General features: G+C 39.7%; 1 protein-coding gene across 2 annotated transcripts in view; it reads left to right on the forward strand.

Moving 5' to 3' along the window:
* nup93 (nucleoporin 93) overlaps positions 1-23,120 on the forward strand; it is a 114,427-nt gene that overhangs the window by 53,999 nt on the left and 37,308 nt on the right. The window contains exon 1 of one of the 2 annotated variants that reach the window (XM_048547026.2): positions 21,105-21,461. The exons of the other annotated variant lie outside the window; for it this stretch is intronic. The gene's annotated coding sequence lies outside the window, so the exon portion shown is untranslated. Of the gene's footprint in view, positions 1-21,104; positions 21,462-23,120 lie in introns of those variants that run through there. 2 annotated transcript variants of the gene reach the window in all.

Raw genomic sequence — 23,120 nt, forward strand, 5'->3', positions numbered from 1 at the left:
AAATGAATTTCATATTCAATTTTAAAGAACCAAGTGCCCAACATATAAAAATGTATTAGGTCTGCCTAGGGATCAAAAATATATGCTCAGCTGTGTGCCCATTGTTGGCAATTTTTAAAAGAACTATGTGGCATTTCACGTTGGCTCTATGCTTTGCACCTTGCACTGGGAGTGCTCCAGCGTGGGGCTAAATTTTCTTTGCAGTCCCCATCAATCACATGAAATGGGGGAAAAATCCAGTTTGTGGGTTAGTGAGGTAAGAGGTGTGGGTAACAGCAAAGTTATCGGTAAAGCAAGATTCCAGAAAATTATTGTTTCACGTTTATTTGTCCAGGACATGAAACTGCGTGATCATCGACCCTTGCTATTTCAAGCTTGCATCTAACACAGTGTTCTGAGACAAAAACAAGATGTGCAAAAATCTGGTAACCAGAAAAGTCTAGAATGTCATGTGTTTAGTTCCTATATTTTTTAGACCTTTAATTGAATTGTTGGAACTGTCAGAGAAAATTTCCCTTTTGACCCAATGTGAGATCCAATGACAACTCCTCCTCCTCCTCCTTTCTCTTTCTCTTTCTCTTCCCAACCCCTCCCATCTCCTTTTTGATAAATGTTGGTGCTTTATTTTATGAACTGTTACTGTTGCCATATGTCACTTGGTATATAACAGTTTTTAATCCTAGGTTTTCCCTGCATTTTGGAGTTGCTGATGTGGAGAATTGTTAAACTAGGTGTTCAGAAATGTTGAATTTCTTGGTGTAATGGACATCTCCAATTGGTCAATTTTGAAAACCAAAACTTTATAAGGATTACGAGTGAACTTTTTTTTGCTGTATGTGTTTGAATGTCAGTATCAAAATGCTGAATATTATGCATACAATAACAATTAACTTGTCAAAATATTGTAATTGAAAAAGGCACTTAAAAAACTGAATAAAATAATTTAACACTTTAATGAGACAGTTTAATCATTGGTTAGTAGTATAGTGAAGCTCAAAGGTCCATCAATTTCCAAGGAATTTGGCAATTCATGTGATCAACATTGAGAAGTAATTTGCATTTATTGATATAAAAGGAATGATTTGTTTAATTCTAGTAATTTATATTTTGGGCTTGCACTTATTTTCAGGCTTAATATGAGCCCTTTGTGTATATTTTTCACAGTAACCTGTCCCTTTCTCTCAGTTCATTTGTTTTACTTGACAGTGTAGAAATTTCTAGGTAACAATTGATACTATATTTCTCAAATGCTGCCACAAACCAAGTAGTTTTCTTAGCACCCCTGCCATGTGCATGTACATGCATACACACCCCACCCCCATGGAATATGTTGCCAATTGGCGTGGATGAATGCCCCAGTAGAAGGCTCATATTTCAGAGCTACTTATGGGAACCCTGAAAATCTAGGTACGGTAGTTGTTCATTTAGTTACAACTAATAAAAACCATCTGCTTTCTCACCAGCTGCTTTAAGAAACTACCTTTACTGTTTTCAACCAGCCTATTCTATTTGCTAGCTGTACTTTTTTTCCTCAATCTAACTGTAGGTTAAAATTTTCTACTCTCTGGACTCTCTGGTTTTCTTCTCCTTCAGGGTCTTGCACCTCTCTAAGTCTAATATCTTAGTTTTTATTTAAGGTGACAACTTTTTTGCTGTCTGTTGAATATGGATTTTTCTGCTTTTGCTATTTTAAAAAGATCACAGCCATTTGCTCCTAGAATTCTAGTGAATCTTTGTTTCTTAGTTGGCACTTTTTTCCTGACCTATATTCTTAGATTTATATGGCCCCCATTTTTGAGAATTTTCCTTAAGATGCTAGTTGTTTAGTGTCTTTCTCCAAATGAACTACTGGTAATTTCTCTCCATTGAACCACACCTGCCACTTGTCTTCCTGTTCCCAAAATCTGTTTGTCCCAAGGCCTTCACTTTAGCGTTCATCTTAATTTGATATCACTAAGCTTTGACGCAACTCATACTTGCAGGTTGATTCTGTCTACTTGTTTCTTAGGTCCTCTTGTGGCACAGTGACAATGAGTGTACCTCTGAGCCAGGAGGCCCAAATTCAAGTCCCGCCTGTTCCACAGGTGTCATGACATGTCTGAACAATTGATTTTTAAAAAAAACTATATTCATGTTCAATTCTGTTATCTCAAACCAAATGTGTTTTTTAGTGTGGTTTTTGGGGAAACATTCTGTAAATTAGATAATTATTTGGTTTTTTTGTTTCTTCTTCACATCTTTTCATGTGACTGCATTTTCGTTAATACTATAATTTTCAAAACCAACCTCCTTAGCAATTTCTTGACATATGTTATCTTAATCTACTACATTCTCCTCCCTTTAAAAGTTCTTCGAGATTGACCTTTGTTTTACAACTGCATGCTGACTGCATCTGGTAACCAATACCCGCACAGTACATTCTACATAATTGATTTTACAAGTTTGCCCATACTGGAAAGCATCAGTGATCAAAAGAAAATATTTATGCTACTTCTACCCAGTTTTAAAAGCCAATGCGTAATAGTTTAAAGGATCTTGGCCTATTGGTGAATAAGAAAAGTAATTGCTTCAAAAATAAAGTATGAAGAAGCTTCTTTTTATATATGGAATCAAATAAAAATGCTATCATATAGTATTTTGCTATGTAATGATCTTGATTAGAGAGCATAATCTTAAATCGAAGATAATGCCTCTCAAGTAAATAATTTTTCTGTCATATCATTCAAGGTTATTTTAAATGCATTTTGGTGCTGGCTTTCATCCACTTGATGATACTCCCAAAGTATTTAATTTGCTATAGGGGCATGGTATTTCAGCTGAGTGAGCTCCTAAGCCCCGAATTGTTTGTTTGTTAGGTTAGGACTTTGTGAAAATCTGCAGTTCTGATTTCCAGATAGTGATTGCTCATATAATTGCACTGTCAGCAACCTGTCATGTTACAGGTCTCAGTATTACTTAGTATATAAACTCTCTGCTGTTCTGGATAAGAGTTAAAGGGTACTACTGAGACCACAAAATGATTGATCCATTTTGCTATTCTACAGTCATTCCCTGAAGCATTAATTCTTCATCCAGTTGTTTGGCTAGGTTGGGTTTTCATTATATCTAAACATGTGACTTGGTTGTCTCTCATACTCATGATGGCAAGGTCACGTAAAAGTACACAAGTCGTAACACGCAACTTAAGAGCCAGCAATTTACTGGACTTAGGAGAGGAAACAATCAATATTCAGGTTAATAAAATGTGAGGCTGGATGAACACAGCAGGCCCAGCAGCATCTCAGAAACAGGTGCTAGGTTGATGAGAGCTGAATGTATCTCCATAATACTAACGCTGACTTAGCTAGAGTATGATATGAGGAAATGCTTCAAGTGTTGCACATGTCAGTAACTCTGCAATTGCACGAACTCTAATCACAAGTTAAAAATTGGCATTTTATTGCCTTTTATATGACAATGAATTCTTGAAGATGTCAATGATATCAAAGCAGTCAGTTTTCTTTTCCTACATTTAGCTCATGTCTGAACATTTCAGTCAGCACCTACTATCCTTGAAGGTACTATCACCTTCAAGGATAGTAGGTGCCTTGAATTCGGTATGATGTACTTGTTTAGGCCCAAGTTGATCATTGTAATGTTTCAGGAAAAGCGTTTTATCACTGAACCTGAGTGGAACAAACCAAATAATAGGTGATGCCTGTCGCTTTAACTCTGAAATATATCAATTACACTATGGTGCCATGTCTCCATTGGATTTGGCTTGATTTGGTAGCTGGGAGGTTTTTACATTTTTATAATACAGATAAGGAGAGGTAAATCAGCCCCCCTCTTTAACCTCTTCAGTCAGTTGTAACAAATATGAAAAGTAGCCAGTGGCTATATCGCACTTAAATTTAAGTGTTATACTTGTCAAAGGTAAAGCCGCAATTGCAAAATTTTCTTAAGTGAAGGCAAGAGGAATTTTAATACTTACTACCATGGAGAAAGTAAATAAGCGTGGCATCAGAATTTTACAGGCATAAAGTTTTAAATGGGAGAGTATCTATTACAGTAGAAAGATGAGGAATACGCAATGTAAAGAGTTCTTGGAGCACTTGAGTTATTGCATTTAAAACGGAGAACTTGGCTGCTTAATTCATGTCTTGTAGCCTCAATTAAAAATTTTAGAATTCTTGAGTTGTTTTGTGAATAGATGTTTCTCCAATCTTCTTTCCTCTATCACCAGTGCTGGCATTCAGAATTTTGAAGCGGCAATACAAAAAGAAAAGTCAGTCTTTCAGTTCCTTACCCATCCTTTTTCTTAAAATGGCTTCTGCGAAAAAACTGTCTTCATGAAATGCAGTGATAATGGGAACTGCAGATGCTGGAGAATCCAAGATAACAAAGCATGAAGCTGGATGAACACAGCAGGCCAAGCAGCATCTCTGATGAAGGGTCTAGGCCCGAAACGTCAGCTTTTGTGCTCCTGAGATGCTGCTTGGCCTGCTGTGTTCATCCAGCTTCACACTTTAGTATCTTCCATGAAATGCAGTTCACTTACATATTCCCATGTTTGGTATCATTACTTTTTCAAGCTGAATAATCCACAGATGACTTGTACCCTAATATGTGAAACTTCTAGGAAAATGTAAATTTTCAAATTCACTGATGGCACGTGGATATTTCTGGCTGGTCAGCAGTTCATGACCATTGAGATGATTATGAACTGCTGCAGTCCATGCACTGCAGGTAGAAATCAAAAAGTGATGAGGATTTATTCACTTGGGACTGAGTTTCAGGGCAGGACTGTCATTGATCTCATTGCTTTCATAAGCTTGGCTCAACCTAGTCAAGGCACCACAGTGGCCCTCCTAAGTCCACATTTCATCCCCTTCTAAAACCAGTTTCGTCCATGCAGATCTCTGATATTAAAGTCAGATAATGCAATTGGAAAAGTATTGGTCCATATTTATTACGAATGTGGCACGTTGAAATTTATTTGTAGGTTCACATTTTTTCACTTCAGTGGAACAGAGAGAATGAGGGAGATGAGCTGTTTTTTTCCTGTATTTTATTGTAAATAAAATAAAAATCAACTGTATTTCTGTGAACCAGAATTAAGCTTGTAAATTATATCCGTACTGCCTTTTTTAGTCACACGGTGGTAGCAAGTTTCACATTTATTTTATCCTTAGCTCCCATGTTTTCTTTCTTCATCCCCTGCCTTTTATTTGCTTATGTTAATAACATTTTACATATTTAGTACATTTAGTAGAGAAAGGTATTGCAAACTGTTTCAGATGCAAAAAGGTGCTGAGCCAAAGTACAAAAGGCTAACTCACATGACCACAAGATCAGTGAAAGGACTGGCTTTGGCAGCCTTGGAAGAGGTGGTCCAGGGGAGATCTCTGAAAACAACAGTAGTCTGAGACCACTGAAGGCTTAGCTATCAGTGGTGGAACAAAGTAGCTGGGTCTCCAGTCTGCTGGGAGTTCCAAGGAGAGCAAGGTTCAGCTGTCATACTGGAGGTCATTATAACAGGGAGTGTTGAGGTCAAGGAGAGACTTAAATGCACAAGGATTTTAAATTTTGAGTCTTTTGGAACCAGTATAGATCTGAGACAGGTTGGTACTCTAAGAGAGTTTGGTGCAGTATGGTATTGATGGAATTTTGGGTGAGTGGAAATCCGTCTAACCTGTAGGAAACCATGAAAATTGTCATACTATTAGATATCAAAGCAGATTTGAGCAGTAGGTGGCCTGAGGTAAAAGTTGGAAATGGAGATGATATGGGAGTGGCAGTAGTTTGTTTTTGTGATTGTGATTGAAAGAATGATGTTGGAAACATCAAGTTGAATAGTAATGCAAATGCGCACACAAACTGCAAGATTGACCATGAGGTGATGAAGTTGGTAGGGAGGATAAATCATTTGTACTGGGCGTAAGAAAAATGAATTAGAATAGTTTTTGAGCAATTTTTGAATGGACAGTCTGGTTGTGCCGAGTCCTTTTGAGGTGTCGACACTGTTGGAGACGTGAAATTGTGTTACCGGTGAAAGCTATCTTGAAGGACCAATGTGTAAATGAGCAAGAGAAGGATTCCAGATCCCTCGCATGCACAGAAGTTTGACCTTTCTTTAACTTTTTTTTTACTATTTCTTCCATAGTTTTGTTGAGTGAAATGTAATCTCTTCATCCGTGCCACGTGTGGATTTGCAATTTAAATGTGCATTCAACCTTTTTTTTCCTGATTGTTTTCAAAGGCTGTTTCTTCTAAAGAAAGATGTGTAATGGAAATATAGCCCTTTATCTCCATTAATGTTGACTGACCTATTGTGTTCCTCCACGTTTTGCTAAACTGTATATTATGCACAGGCGTGCGCACACTATTTTGAGGTCTGTCTTCAGTGGCCTTTTTATTGAACTGCAGTTCTCATGAAAGACTTCTGCCTGAAATTTTGACTAATCCTTTTCTTGACAGATGCAGACAGGCTGTGTCTTTCCCACCTTTTAAAATTTCAGCTTGCTTTTGATTTCCAGAAAAACACTCCCCACTACGCTGGTATGACATTTTACAATTTTGGCAACTGCTATCCAATGACCTTTGAGTGAGATTGATGGTGCAAAACAACCTGGTTGATAGTACAAAGTAAGGTTTGAGCTGATTTCACATGGCAGATGAGATCTGTTTAGAATAGCATCAAGGTCAGCACAGACACGGTGGGCCAAAGTGCCTGTTCTTGCGCTCTACCGTTCGATGTTTTATGAGCTATAAGAATTTCATAGAAGAGGGTTGAGATTTTATTTCTGCCAGTCAGAACAAGGTTGAAATCTGGTTCACAACGGGTGCAGGACACTGATTTTAAAGAGCTGTGTTGTTACAATTACCTATGAGACCTATTATTTTGAGTTTAACCAGTCATCTCTATACTATTGCTGAACCATCTGAACGTATTTCATAGCCAGCATATGAATTAATCATGCGATTGTTTTATTATTCTGTTTGTGTTAACCATGAATTGATTGATTATTAGATTAGATTCCCTACAGTGTGGAAACAGGCCCTTCGGCCCAACAAGTCCACACCGCCCCTTGAAACATCCTACCCAGACTCAGACCCATCCCCCTATAGCCCACACACCCCTGAATGCTATCGGCAATTTAACATTGCCAATCACCTAGCCTGCACATCTTTGGACTGTGGGAGGAAACCGGAGTACCCAGAGGAAACGCACACAAACACGGGGAGAGCATGCAAACTCCACACAGATGGTTGCCCGAGGCTGGAATTGAACCTGGGTCCCTGGTGCTGTGAGGCTGCAGTGCTAACCACTGAGCCACCGTGCCGCCCCAAGTTTGTGTTATTTTCAGTATAATGCCAACCACCCCCCCCCCCCCCCCCCAAGAATAAATTATTTAGACCTTTATAGATGGGACTATGCTTTACGACTGTGCGCAGTTCTGGAGGAAAAAAGTTACAAATGTCGACGTGCATCAAGTATGGATTCTTGCCGTTGAGCAATGTATTTATATTCACAGCAAACAATTGTACTTTTTTTTGGTTTTTGGCAATGTGGAAGCTTCCAGAAATGGAAAATCCAATATTACTTCTGCTGTGGGATTATACTTGAGTCAGCATTGACTGTTTGTAAGTAGGATGCAGTTCCAAATTTGGACACTGATTTGCACAGAATCCAAAAGATTACATGCTGTTGAACGCCGTCAAGTTGTACCTTTTTCAAACCAGCTTCAAACAGAACCGTTTCTTTAAGAAGCTTTAAAACAATTCCCCTATATTTTTGATGCAGAAAATGTTTACCACTACTGCAGAGTACATTGGACTCTGAACAATGTCAGATTTGTGTTCAATCTCCTTCACTATGTTAGAATCAAAGAATTGCATAAAGGCAAGGTATTTTGAGGGTGGGTATGTTTTGAACATTTTGACCATCTCACCCTTTGAAATTATTAATTTCGTCCCGTCCTTATTGAAATTAGGCAGGCCTCAGAAGGCTTTCAGTAGAAAGTAATGACCAGGTACATACAAGGCCTAGCCACATTCCATTACTCAGTCATCTGCAGAATCCTCTTATCAAGCTTGGGACTCAACCTTCAGTCCATCTTTTCTGATGCCGAAGGTATGGGCGTGGGGGTTGGGGGCAGAGAAAAATGCATCATGTTCTTTACCAAAGGGAAGAAAATTATTACTTTGTCTGATCCCTTAGAGTCAGCTTTAGTAAACTAATGATAACCTGTAATTTATCTCGTACTGCCTGTTTTTTCCCCTCAATTTTGCTTATCTGTGTAGTCCTTTCTCCTTTTCAGGAGTTCAGTGATGTAATGCAATTATTTATTATCTAGTCTCTCCAAACCTCTGCATTCACTATGTTGACAGCCAGAAAGTTGGTGTCCATCCACCCACTAATAGATATGGCACAACCCATGCAGTGTAAAGTCAGTTTTGATTTGTTCATGTGATGTGGGCATTGCTGGCTAGGCCAGCATTTATTATTCATCCTTATTTAGTGGTCAACCGCATTACTAAGAGTCTGGAGTTCATGTGTAGATCAGACTAGATAAGGTTGGCTGATGAACCCGATTTTTTTTTTTAAACATTTCAAGTGGTTGACAATTTGGATAGCTTTTACTTCTATTTAATTTTATTGAATCAAAATTCCCACCATCTGCCATGGTAGGATTCAAACGCATGTTCCCAGAAACGTAGCCTGTGGTTTGGGATTATTAGTCTAGTGATATTACCACTGCCTTTCCAAAGCATGTCATTGGTTGATTAGCTAGTGTTGTTATTGTGGTTCATTACAGCAGCTTTATGGTTGTTACCATATTGAACCGAAGGTCATGTGATAAAAACACCAACTTTACAGTTCTTGAATTCTAGAAGCTGCATTTTACTGTAGGTGCTCAAGATGAAACCCATGAATGTGAAACAGTTGAGAGCTAGTTGGAAACAGGTAGATGTTCGCATGAAAACAACAATGCTTGGATCTGCAAAGTAAAAATGAGAGTTAATTTCAGTTTCCTACAGTCCCTGTTTTGCTCACCACCAGTGTGTTTTAGTGGGATGGGCTCAGCTATGGGTAACCTCATTAAAGATCCTAATTCAGAAATCTGGTCAAGCCCTGAAACAGCGATTTGTATTCCTGTCTAGTTTGAATGCTCAGAACATGGCTGGTAATAGACTCCCGATGACTGCTAGCAGTAATAGCACTCGAGTGTTCCAAAAGCAATAGAATTTGTTACACCAGTACAATTTGTACTCCCCTTCCCCCCACCCCCATCATATTCATGTGGCCCTGTTGATGTACTCTACTTACCATTTAAAATACTTCCAAATTGTTAATATGCTGGTTTGTTTGGAGAACAGACCTAAATTAGGACAATGCACTTTGTTTCAAACAGTCATGGGAATTGTATACTGGAATCTAACATAAGAACAAGAATAGGTGTAGACCTTTTGTGAGTCTGCTCAAGATGCCAACAAGAAGATCATGGCTGACCACCTATGTCAACTCCCATTTCTGCAGAATTCCTGTATCTCTTAATTCCTTTAACCAAAGACCCACAGCCTGTTGCATGAAGAAACCTTTCTTGATCTCAGTCTTGAATGACTAATCCCTCATTCTGAGACTGACCCAAAGACTTGGTTCTCAACCACCTGATCAGAAGAAATATTCTCTTGTCTTTCCGTTCAAGCCATTCAAGAACTTCATTTATTTCAATGAGATCTCCTCCTCATATCTAGGGAGTATAGACTTACTTACTTACTTCCTCCCTCTTCATAGGAAAATTCCCACTGGCTGGAGCCTCACACAGAGGAAATTGGTTGTGGTTTTTGGAAGTCAATCATCTCATTCATAGTACAGTAGTGCAGAGGTTCTTTGGAAATGGCTTAGACCTAAACGTTTTCAGCTGCTTAATTGATGACCTTTATCAGCAAGATCTGGACAGTAACCAAGCTAGGACTAACAAGTAGCATTTGTGCATCATATGCCAGGTAATGGCCATCTTCAGTGAGAGATTCTAACCATCACTCCTTAATTTTCAATGGCATTTCTTTTGCTGAAACCCCCACCATCAACACCCTGGGCAGCCCTAATAACACTCAAGAAATACCGTGCCACGGCAATAAAGCATTCCAGCTAACTGGCACCCTGTCAATCACATTGCTAGTGGAGGAAATGAACTTCCAATGTACAGTGATAGAGGTATGTACCATCTACAAGATGCTTGTCGAGGCTCGTTTGGCGTTATCTTCCAAACCTGCTAACTGTGTCATCTACAAGGACAAGGGAAGTAGATGCAAGGAAACACCTCCACTACAAGATCCTCACCAAGCCCCATAACACCCAGACTTGGACATGTATTTCTGTTCTTCACTGTCAAGTGAAGAGAGAATTAGGAAGAGGCAACGCCGGCTCCACCAGCACTTTATCACCAAAGTTCCATGAACAAAATATTAAAATAGATGTCTGCTGGAATTCAGGACACGCAGGATGCCAGAATCATCACACTGAAAACAAAAGAACAGACTGCATTAACTACAGCGACATCTCCTGCTTTCGTTTCATGTGGGTGACCTTTTATGAGGGCTTTACTTAAAAGGCTCTCGTTTATTTGCTACCGAAAATTGGAATCCACTTTGTGTGCTGATGTGGACATGATCATCTCCGTACTTCGACTATAAGGAAAGTTGTAGAGAACAGGGTATTACCTCTCTTACAAATCCCACACTAGCATTCAACAGAATTTGCAGAAGGAAGGCTCTGCAAGGTTTTGAGAGAGGTTGGTCAACCAGCAAAGCTCCTCAGTTTCATCCACTCCTTCCATGATGGCGTGTGAATTGATTGATTGGCTCCAATGCTGGCGACTGTTCCAGAGTGATGAATGGAATGAAAGGGCTGTGTCCTGGCCCCTATTGAGTCTCATTTTCAATATCATTTTCTCTGTGCTCTTGACCTTCGCTTTCTTGGAGATATGGAAGGAATTTCCTGGCACACTAGTTCTAGAATACTCATAAAGATAGAGCACTCAAATAGTGAAAGATAAGTTAATGGAGTCAGAGAAATTAGGGATACTTTACTCAGGGTTGCTATGTAGTTATGTGACCGCATGTAGAATGGTAAATAAAATTTCTGCTTTGCTGGAACATAATACCAAGGGGAAATATAGATTTGTGGTTGTAACACATAATATGTCCTTGAGAAAAGAGTGGTTGTTAAATATTCCTGAATATAAGGTGTTCAAGAACGAAAAAAGAATTTAAAAGGCGGGGGGAGTGGTGACATTTACTAAGGAGAGCATTGCATTTCTGGAGAAAAGATCCTAAGGTGGTCAATGGCAGAATTAATTCAGCTAGAGCAAGGAACAAACAAAAGTACAATTAAATGGTTTGGGATAGTCTGTAAGCCAGTAACTGTGGGAAAGGTGCAGAGGAACAAATCTGCAAGGCAATTACAAGGAGTTGGAAAAAATTTAGAGCCATTATAATGGGGACTTCAATTATCTGAGTATAGACTCCAACAGTAGTAACATAGAGACAGAGAGGTGCAAGAGTTCCTGTGCTTTGTTCAGAATGGTTTTCTCTAGCAGTATGTTATTTCACTAAGAAAGGTAGCACTGCTGAACTTGTTTTTAGCAATGTAGTTGGACCAAATTGACACAATTTTAGTGGATCGACATTGGGGGATAGAAATCGCTGTCAGAAGGTTTATGGTGACAATGGAAAAGGATAATGAACAATCCTGGGTGAGAATAATCGAGGGAAAATCCATTTAATTGGGGAAAGAATGGATCTGGGTGGAATAAATTGATGTTGTAGGTTTGTGACAATATGTGCTGTCTAAGAAGGATTTGTTCTATCTGGTTTCTCTTGAAGAGGGATGTTGTAAACCTGGTGCTATAAGGTGTCTGCTCCATGGAGAGCAGAGTAAAAAGCTCCGAGTTTTATCGAGAAAAAAGGAAGCATAAGTGAGTGGAGTCAGGCTGTCACAGACCCAGAGTTTTAGTTTTGCTTTCATTGTTGATGTTGGGGTTTTGGAGTTGAAACTGCTAGATGTAGCTCTCTCTGTACTGCTGCATAAAGCTTGCATTCTGTCTCTGCTAGATTCATTCTTCTGGTTTTTTCCTTTCTTCTGGACTGCTGGAGATTGCAAGTGAGGGAAATTTGCTTTGTTGAATTTGCCTTTCCTAATGGTGTGGTTTAGGGAATGTTGCTTTAATAGAACAGTTGATAAGTAGTTAAATCATATTTTAAGTATTTCGATAGAGTTAAAGTTATGGCAATTCTTTTTGTATTTCGACTGTGGTGTACCAAAGTAGTATTTTGCTTAAAGCCTTGTAAGCTTGACTGATCAAATCACATCTGGAATGCAGGGCCATATAATAAAATGTGAGGCTGGATGAACACAGAAGGCCAAGCAGCATCTCAGGAGCACAAAAGCTGACGTTTCGGGCCTAGACCCTTCATCAGAGAGGGGGATGGGGAGAGGGAACTGGAATAAATAGGGAGAGAGGGGGAGGCGGACCGAAGATGGAGAGTAAAGAAGATAGGTGGAGAGAGTGTAGGTGGGGAGGTAGGGAGGGGATAGGTCAGTCCAGGGAAGACGGACAGGTCAAGGAGGTGGGATGAGGTTAGTAGGTAGCTGGGGGTGCGGCTTGGGGTGGGAGGAAGGGATGGGTGAGAGGAAGAACCGGTTAGGGAGGCAGAGACAGGTTGGACTGGTTTTGGGATGCAGTGGGTGGGGGGGAAGAGCTGGGCTGGTTGTGTGGTGCAGTGGGGGGAGGGGACGAACTGGGCTGGTTTAGGGATGCAGTAGGGGAAGGGGAGATTTTGAAACTGGTGAAGTCCACATTGATACCATTAGGCTGCAGGGTTCCCAAGCGGAATATGAGTTGCTATTCCTGCAACCTTCGGGTGGCATCATTGTGGCACTGCAGGAGGCCCATGATGGACATGTCATCTAGAGAATGGGAGGGGGAGTGGAAATGGTTTGCGACTGGGAGGTGCAGTTGTTTGTTGCGAACTGAGCGGAGGTGTTCTGCAAAGCGGTCCCCAAGCCTCCGCTTGGTTTCCCCAATGTAGAGGAAGCCGCACCGGGTACAGTGGATGCAGTATACCACATTGGCAGATGTGCAGGTGAACCTCTGCTTAATGTGGAATGTCATCTTGGGGCCTGGGATGGGGGTGAGGGAGGAGGTTTGGGGACAAGTGTAGCATTTCCTGCGGTTGCAGGGGAAGGTGGTGGGGTTGGAGGGCAGTGTGGAGTGAACAAGGGAGTCATGGAGAGAGTGGTCTCTCCAGAAAGCTGACAGGGGAGGGGATGGAAAAATGTCTTGGGTGGTGGGGTCGGATTGTAAATGGCGGAAGTGTCGGAGGATAATGCGTTGTATCCGGAGGTTGGTGGGGTGGTGTGTGAGAACGAGGGGGATCCTCTTGGGGCGGTTGTGGCGGGGGCGGGGTGTGAGGGATGTGTTGTGGGAAATACGGGAGACGCGGTCAAGGGCGTTCTCGATGACTGGGGGGGGAAAGTTGCGGTCCTTGAAGAACTTGGACATCTGGGACGTGCGGGAGTGGAATGTCTTATCGTGGGAGCAGATGCGGCGGAGGCGGAGGAATTGGGAATAGGGGATGGAATTTTTGCAGGAGGGTGGGTGGGAGGAGGTGTATTCTAGTTAGCTGTGGGAGTCGGTGGGCTTGAAATGGACATCAGTTACAAGCTGGTTGCCTGGGATGGAGACTGAGAGGTCCAGGAAGGTGAGCGATGTGCTGGAGATGGCCATATACTTGCCTTTCAGCAAGAGTTAGGGCTGGGCTATCGTCTTGATATGTTAGAACGGGGTTTGGTTTAGTCCATAACAAATTGTTGGGAGAAACTGTCATTAAACAATGAGCCACCTTTTGAAAGAGAGACAATTTGGGTACAGTGAAGGAATTTCCCATTAAAAGGGAAAGGTAGGACAAATAAATCGAGGGCTGTCTGATGACACAAGTAGAAGTTGTGAAAGAAGAAAAAGTAAAATTATTACAGATGTCAGGTGGAAAATACAATCGAGAACCAGGTTGAATATGAAAAGTCCCAAGGAGTTCTAGATATGTTAATTGTTAAAAGGTGGTAAGAAAGATGGGTGAGGCTAAAAAGAGTATTTACGCATTGAGACAGTGAACATGGCTATATGTGCATCTGACTATATCAAAGAGGAAAATCATTGTAAAAGAGAAGGAAGTTCAGAAAGGGTTAAAATCGTTTAAAATTGATTCATTCGTCTGTACTTAATGTTGACCAGGCACTGGCACTGGTGCAGGTTGAACTGTTCATCACTGAGGAAAGTGAGGATGGAAATTGCAGAGTCACTGGCAATTTTTCAGTCTCCCTTTTGACTTATGGGGTGATACTAGAGGACTGGAGAACTATAAACATTATATTCTTGCTCAAGAAAATGTTGTAAAAATAAGCCAAGTAACTACAGAAGTCAGTTTAACTTTGGGGCACTATTTAGAAATAATAATTGGAAACCCGTTAATATTTACACAGATAAATGTGGATTATTTAAGGAGAGCCAGCATTCATTTCTTAAGGGAAAATTATGTTGATCTAACTTTGCAGTTTATTTTTGTGTTAATCGGGGCAGTGCTACTGATGTGCACGTGGCCTTCCAGAAGGCATTTTATACAATGCTGCCTGGTAGATCTTGGAGCAGAGTTGGAGTTCATAGAATAAAAGCGACTATAATAACATGGATACAAAATTAATTGAATGATAGGAAGAGAAATAACAATTAATGTGCATTTTTTGGGCTGGGGAGGGCTAATAGATTTCCATAAGTGTGTTTGGGGCCTAAAGCTTTTTGTGAAATACATAACTAATCTAAACCTTGCTGTACGTGGCACAATTTCAGAATTTTCAAACAACGTGAATAGAATAGTCATTTATTGTCACTTGTATTTTAAGTCGTCATACCACCATGCCTATTTTAATAACAAGGCATAGATTAAAAAAAATTTGAAAAATTAAGGCAGGCAATCTTAATTAAATTTCATGGCTCCTTGGTTCAGGGAAAAGACAGTATCACTGCAAGTCTGCCACGTTGGAATACCGGGCTGGAAGCCGCTGTCAAAGCAGGCCATCTACAACCAGCTGCAAGACTCTGCAGAAGCAACCCACTGGACTCCATTGTAATGTCCATGAGGAGCTGCTGTTGTCCCTGCAGTCATCCAAAACATTCCTCCTCCACCTCAAAGTAATCTCTGTCAATGTAGCAGCTGATACTGGGACCCTGAGCTCGTCCGTCTATTGCCTGCCAGGGTCCCAGTCCGGGCTCACCAGCCAACTTGCCGTCGTCTGTCAGAGTCCCATTCTGGTCTCAGCAGCCACCGCCATGCTCTGGACCTTGCCTTCCTATTGCTTTCTGCCAACAAAAATGAGGTAAAACAGAGAAGGAGACAAAGTGGACAAGCCCAGAAGCTGCCTACTCTGCCACCACCATTTTGGGATTTTGTGAAAAATATGAAATATTTTACTTTAATATGAAATTTGGAAGTATTGTAAACCATTAGGAGGACAGTATGGATCTTCTAAAACAATAGACAACTTGGAGGTGTGGGCAGGTAAGTGGAAGATCAAGTTCAGTTTCGAGAAGCTGAAATGATCCATCTTGGTAGGATGAACTCGGAGTGACAATACAAAACAAAAAATACAACTCTGAAGTGCATACATTCATAAGTCAATGATGGTAGAACAAGTTGAGAACAGGTAATAAAACAAAGTTTGCTAGGCTTTAATAAGGACAGAGTGTGCAAGAGCAAGGAAGTTATTTGAAATGATAAAAGATGCTAGTTTGGCCACAGCTGGGGTAAGCTGTTCAAGTTCTAGACACAATATCTTGGGAAGGATGCATAGGCGTTGGACAGAGATGGAGAAGATTTATGAGCAGCTCCATTTTAGAGAACGGATACTTATATGATGGGCCAAACGACTTCTTGTAGTATAAAATTGAGACTGTAAACTCATACAACAAGCTGCCGAATCTATTAAAACTGCAAGTGAAAACAAGAACACATTGCACTATTTTAAGGAAACTCTTTAATGCTGATGGTGCTTTGCCATACTGAAAGTCACCAAAAAAGATTTGTGGAATGCTTCTCTAATGCCTGTAACCTGTTCTTCCTGAGTGTTAACAAAGCTGTAGATTCATAACAAAAATGGTGGTGTATCTATCTCCGTCACATTGCGTGACACTCTACTAGGAATGGTCAGTAAGTTCAGTAATATAGAGCTCAATACTTAGAAATACCGACTTCTTCCTTTGGCTAACTAGCAAATCTCATTTGGGACAGCACCTAGCTGATGGTTTATCAAGCCTATGCAAAAGGAAGGTCAGTTTCTGTCATCATTGTCTGTAGGTCATCATGGCTGGACAGTATCACAAGTCCTTCAAACCCAAAGCACCCAAGAATGTACCATAAGTCAAACTGAGATGACTTCAGTGGGTTGACTATGTTCTTTAGGATAGAATGCAGGCCATGCACCCAGAATCCTCTTGGATGGAGACATAGCCAGAGCTAGACTACCACTCTTGACAGTGCGACTTGAGGGACCTAAACTACGACCATCAATCCTGGATGTCATTGGCTGGTGACAAAAGGGAACTAGCATCACATCTTAAGGGCTTCCATTCGCTATGACCTGTTGCTACAGCAAATGGGAACAGCTGCTAATGCCAAAAGCATCTACAATCATACTTGGTAGTTTCCTCTCATAGATTGATCTTCACAACCTTTGGCAAAGGTGCACCTTCAAGACATCACACCTTAAAGATTGTGCACACATCCAACAAACAATTGTGTTGGAAGGATGTCGACGCAGGAGCATAACATACCACTTGCTTTCCAATTCAGTTGCAAAAAGTCCTAAAACCTTCAAAAAATTGGCGTATCAGCAGTTTGAGGAGAAGTAATGTTGGGGCAGAGATGAACGAGAGAATTTTATGAACAAATCTAGACATCACTGAGGCTGCTTATAGTCAAAATCTTCAGCATGTCCTTTGAAATATTTATGTGATTTTGGGGTCTATAAAATCCATCCTTCAAAAAATAAACCGTCCGATTCCAGGTTTAGTGCAAATCAGTGCTAAGGATCATTAATTTTGAAGGCATAGAAGTCTTTTGCTGAAATTCCAGTGTAGCACTGCTGTACTAATTTGGTGTGCCTGATCAATAAGATGGCAGTTCTTGTGTAGTCATGAGTTTTTGACTTTACAGGTGGCTATAGACGTCACTATAAAGAGCAATCGCCTCATGACAGAATATTAAAAATACAGTAGCAAAGGAAACAGGAACTGGAAATGGCGCGTTTGCTGGTGTCTGTCATGGGCAGCTGCTCCATTGCAGATTGCAAATGGAATGTCGGCATTTTTCCTATTTCTTAAGTAAATTGACTGATTTTTTGGTATGATTGTATGAAATTACAATAGTGAAAAGACACTTTCAGCAGGCCACACAGAGTGGCTGCATCAACCTTGCCCTTGAGCCTTTAACAAACCACTAGGGATGAAAAAACTCTGCTAATAGGGATTGAGGCAGATGATGCATCGGAGATGGTGGAAAAAGCCGGAAGGATAGTATTACCGACAGTATATGGAGAAAATTGAGTTGGAGTTGGGGGGGAGCAGATTTACATTTACACTAATAACTTAATAGTAGCCTAAAGCTACTGCCAGGTCAGATTTATTAGTTGCTGACGTGGATGTGCAGACAAGCTCACTTTGTACTGGAGCATGTAGCTGCTCAGTTGCAGATGACAAAAGTTGCTGTGTCATTGGCATGGAAAATAGAAGCAGGAATAAATCAATGACATGCAAGTTTAATATAAGTATTTTCCTAAATTTAACAAGTTTCCTTAATTTCAAGGAGAAGCAGTGGTTTTGAACTCATTCTCATGCTCTTTGTGATAACCTCAAAACCTCCGTTATTTTGAGCCTAAATATCTGTTATTCAGCTTTCAAATGCTGACCGACCTCATTAGGGGGGAGAGCAAAGAGGGAACCAAGTTCTTACTACTTTGAAGCCAGACTTTTCTGAAATGGTGTCCTTCAAGTAACTTGTTGAGCATATCTTTTTTGTTTTTTGCATCTTTCTAATGTACTACGACTCTTTGGCCTTGTGCTGGTCCATGTGTCACAGGAATATGAAATTGCCCAAATTGGTCATTTCCTCATGCTTCTCTTTGTTAGGTTACAGGATTGAAAGGACAGCGCAGAAACCCATATCACCCCCTTTTTCCTGCACACCCACCACCTTTAAACTCAGAATTGCTAAGTCTGCTTGTTAGAATGGAGGGCAGGGTCTAATTTTGAGTTATTTCCAAGTGACTGCTGAACTCTCGTGTTTGCAAATTTTGCAATAAATGCCACATGGTTACCCTTTTCTCTTACAGTCTGAAAAGTTAATACTGTTCATCATTACTTAAGTTGTTGTAACTTCGAAAGCAACTTTACCACAACAGGTTTTGCTCGAAGTACTAATCTCTGAAATGTGCAATCAATGGTATTCCAACCGCAAGCAATGAGAGGATTTTCTTTTCCATTTGAGATGAGGGGCCTGTCTTCGGTTACTAGGTTTTTTTGGATACCCAGTGTCGTTAGTGAGCACTGTTAGATGAAGACCACTGAGACTGTCCTACTATATAGTAGCAGAATGGCAGTGGACTCGTCTATTATATGGGTGTGACTGCTTTGGCAGAGCACCATCTCCTAAATAAGTGTGGAAGGACTATGAGCAATTTTCTGTTAGAAGGTTTATGTCAATAGTCTTGACTATAGGTGCAAATCACACTTCAAAGATGAAGAAACAAAATATTAGTTAGCATCACCCAGTCTCTTATGCACCCCCATCCCTCCAATCAACTCAACACTGTAAATGTTAGATTTTCAGGTTCTTGTGTGGATTCTAAAGCTATATTTTTCTGGAGATTGAGAATTTATAACATTTCAGAATGACACATATTTAAAATCGTTGATAATTCCAGTTTGACTTTTCTTTCTGAAAAGAAAAGTTTCCATACTTGTGACATTTCTGACCTATTATTCTGAATTTGTGAGGAAACAGCTGAATGATACCCTGATACGAACATTTGATTTTGAGACTACTGCAGACTGAGAAGGTGGTGAGTATGATGTTAGAACAGTTGTGATTATTTGCAGAAATTCTGCTAGTCTAATCTTCCAAGTTGGCCTGTTGATTTTGGATGAAAGGAATTTTGTGTCTTTAGCAAAGTACGATGACAACTGCATGGACCGGCTGCTTAGGATTAAGTAGTGAAGCTATAATTTATATCACCGGTTTGGATGACACCATGAATTCTGAAAGTAGCAAGTGCTATTCATTGCCGACTGAACCCTAACATTAAATTGCTGCCAAATGCTCCCTGAAACCAATTCTGTTGAGTTTTGAGTTACGTTGAACCTGCCTTTTGTAAATAATTATTATTCTGGCTTTGCTGCGGGTTTCATAGTTGTGAAACTGCTGACATCGCATAATAATTGTACAGTGAGATTCACACTTTAACTCAAATCTGATTATTTTTGCCATTGTGAATTAATTGAGAATGAGAAAGTGCACACAAATTACAGGATGTGTTAAGTTGCACCAGTTTCTGGAAATCAAAATAGGTTACAATTAATAGATTTCACACCAATAAGAGTTGTGTCATTCCCCCCAACAACTTTAAAGACATGGCATTCACCCATAAAGAAGTTCTTTGGGTAAAATAAATACATTGTAAATTTACACCTTAAAAAAATGACTCACCATCAGCTCCATACTGTAGTCAGTTGTTTCATTCCTGATCTGAATTGAATGAGTGCTGCTGTTTCTAGAAGTTTCTTTGGTTCTCTGCAGTTTGACAGCGCCATTGCCTGATTGCGTCGAATAACCTGGCCTGATTCTGATCGTTGAGAACAGCTTGTAATTTACATTTTGACGCCATACCTTTTGGACCCAGATGTAACCCTCCATTTGACATTAAAAGCATTGTAATGGTATTGTGGAAAAGTAGATATAAAAATAATCCAGTAATGGGAAACTGGGAAAATTGCAGCTTTATTGGCTAAATCCAAATTAATTCAGGATAAATATCATATTTAATGTGGAAAACTCTTATTAGTGTTTAATAACCAGATTGACACTATGGTGTCTACAGCCTGCAATGGGACTGTATTCTGAGATCCTTTTGTTACACTAAGTAACATGCGTCTACACTACAGAAAAATCTTATTGATTTGGTTTATATTTAGTTTTAATTCATAATCCACCTGTAGTTTAACATACTTACTGTATTCATCTTGAAGCATCTGGTCTAATAATGCAATCATCTATTATTGATGATAATGATTAATTTTTGCAATATTTGCAGTATTAGCATATCGTTGCAGACCGAACGCAAGAATGTGCAGTTGTTTTAATGTGGCGTGCTAGGTGATTTCTTGTTTAGCAAGAAATCTCAATCAAATTCTAATACAACAGCATATTAATGTGCTCTGTATTGTCACTATCCATCTGAGTACTATTAATTCTGCTGCATTTCTCAGCTGCACTTAACGGTTAGAAACAGCACTTTGATATTGCTTGTTTAAATGGCGGAAGCTGGTCAGCCTTCCTACTGGATAAGGGAAGGGAGAAAACACTACATCTCCTCTCCATGCTTCATGACATATGCTAATAAAGGCTGCTAGTTTAAGAAAATAGCTTCACATCTGTGATTAAATTGCGCAGCTCCCAGTGTTGCTTCATTTTTGCAGCCGCATTTACCTCATTAACAAAGCATGACAGCTAAAAGGATTATTAGCCTGATTTCAAGGCAGGATGTCGGAAGTCATCAAAAATTCCCATTAGCATAAATTGCAGTGGGCCAAAGGAGGAAAAAAGGTTGAATCATCTTTCCACGTTCTTCCCCCCCCCCCACCACCACATCTTTCTTTCTCTCTGTCTCTCCTCCTCCCCCCCCGCCTCTCAAACGTCAAATTGATATGGTACAGTCCTTTAACAATAAAAAAAATCCCTGTGTAACCCTAAAACCGTAGCACACATCAGAGCAGCCAGCTTCAGACTGCTTGAATGGTTATAGATGCATGTTTTTCAGTGCCGTGGACTGGGTGAACTGCGGTGCATGCACTCATGAAATAGACTCAGCTGATTTTCAGCTCCCTAGACACTGAGCTGCTTGTTATTTATCCTCTTGGACTGTTGACTGTATCAACAGTTCTAAGAATCTTTGTGCTCTTTTTGCTGTACAAAGGAATAAGATATACGTTATGCAGCATCAGAAATTGATCTGGAGTATGAAACACCCCAGAAAGCCTTGAGTGCATTAGATGTATTAATAAGTAGAGCATTGCAGTATATCTATGCGAACAAACTCCTTCAAGTGCATCCATTGAACCCATTTACATTCCTTTTAAATTGTCCAGGTAAGGAAACTGATTTTTGAATGTATTTGGTTATGTTGTGACCATGTAAGAACCAACGTATAGCTAATTTTAGGGTGGGGTCATGCTGCGCCTGAATCCGTAAGCTTCGTAATGCGTCTGCTTATCAGTTTCCATTTTCAATTGTTCCGTTTTCAAGAAGTTTACTCACTAGTAAGTATAATGGGCTAATTGAACTATGTATTTTTAAACTGTTTGGGGCATATTCTTTTGAGTGCTTTTTAAAAGCAATTCATTGTCCAATATTACTCACAACTGGAAATGGCAGCTGTACAGATGCTGGACCAGTAGTGTTAATCCTGCTCCTTAATACACTTTGTCTGATCTGTTGACTTTCCCCCTCTTTCTCAGTCTTCCCCGCAAAGGACATCAGTAAACTGTACTGAAGGCTCACACTGCTATAGCTGAATCTGTTCCTCTCTCTGGTCTTTTGTTTCTTATTTTTAGCACTTATTTTTGTTTTTCATACTGAACTATTTTCCCTGGTTCACTAAATTAGGAAAGCTGACAAGATGTTTCCTAAATATGCCTAAGCTCATCAGTGAAATTCTCTAATTTTAACAACACTACTAAGATATAGCTGTATAAAATGCATCATCTCACTGGCTATAGAATTACAATGTAAAAGGTTTGAACTGGTTTTAGATCTTTTCGTACTTTGGCATTACATTTTTCTAATGTTTGGCAATTTTTCAGTTATAATCAAATGCACAGTAACTTAAAGTTAATTAATGTTGGTGTCATTTAGTTGTCTGCAAAAAGTAATTGAATTGAATCCCAGTCTAGGATTAGTTGGTTATAAATATGAATTACTACATATTACTGTTCGGATGTGGGCTTGTAAATTCGTTGTTAAAGCTTGTAATTAACTTTTATTTGCTTATGTATGATTGTGCATTGTGACAATCTTGTGTGTCTTGGCTGCACTCCTCCCTTTTGTTTTAAAATATATCCATTCAAACATATTCTAATTATCCATTGTTTCAAAGGACTTGACTGAAGACATGGGTGTGTCAAGTAACTGCGTCATATATCGCCTGTTTGCAGTTGAACCCAGTTTTTGCTTCCAGTATATAAGGAAAATTTAAAAAAAACTACCTCCATATGTGAACAAGAACTAGAATGGATTTTTTTTGGTGAAAATGCAAATGTATTAATTATTAACACAATACTGATTAGTTTCCACATTGCAATATTCTTAGAAATGTGCAATACAGATAAAGGTATGGAACGCTCAAGTTATTTTAACATGGTGTTTAATATTTTGAAATGGAGGAAGCAGTGATTTTAAATGATCATTTTCCTTCAATAAATTTTAAATCTCATAATTTTGCAGCATTATCCTTTTATAACTGCTATTCCAAGCCATAAGTCATTGTCCATCAGACTTCTGAGATGGGGTGGGGTCTTTTGAATGATTGCTGCACCATTGAGCACATGCTGCAAAGAATGGGGGAAGTGAATGAAGACACTCTTTACTGTTTGGGGGTGAGAAATGACACTGAAGAAGATAGATTTAATTAGAATTATTTTCCACTTGTCATTGCCAGTATATTCTCATGCAGGTTAAAGAGTAATGGATATCCCTGCAGAGAGAGGGAGGACGTGGGTAACTGCCATTTCTCCTTATTTTTCCGTAAT

This window comes from Stegostoma tigrinum, chromosome 16 (assembly GCF_030684315.1).
Source record: "Stegostoma tigrinum isolate sSteTig4 chromosome 16, sSteTig4.hap1, whole genome shotgun sequence".
NCBI lineage: Eukaryota > Metazoa > Chordata > Chondrichthyes > Orectolobiformes > Stegostomatidae > Stegostoma > Stegostoma tigrinum.